Below are 318 nucleotides of genomic sequence, written 5' to 3'. Positions count from 1 at the left end.
TCTGAATGTATGCTTAAACAGTGCATATGTATCTTGAATTTGTGGTTCATGAATGTTGGCTCTTGAAAGAATGATGAAAAAGGAGACATGTTACTGAGGATCTGAAAAATCATTAAAATGATTCTTGAAGCAAGAAAAAGTAGTGATTAAAAAAAAAACAAAAAACAAGGGAGAAAAGAAACAAAAAAAAAAAGAGAAAAAAAGAGAGAAAGAAAGAAATAAAATTGTGATCCAAGGCAAAAAGAGTGTGCTTAAGAACCCTGGACACCTCTAATTGGGGACTCTAGCAAAGCTGAGTCACAATCTGAAAAGGTTCAC

Source organism: Arachis duranensis, unplaced genomic scaffold (genome assembly GCF_000817695.3).
Source record: "Arachis duranensis cultivar V14167 unplaced genomic scaffold, aradu.V14167.gnm2.J7QH unplaced_Scaffold_40953, whole genome shotgun sequence".
NCBI classification, from domain to species: Eukaryota; Viridiplantae; Streptophyta; class Magnoliopsida; order Fabales; family Fabaceae; genus Arachis; species Arachis duranensis.
Note: the sequence above shows the minus strand (reverse complement) of the source record.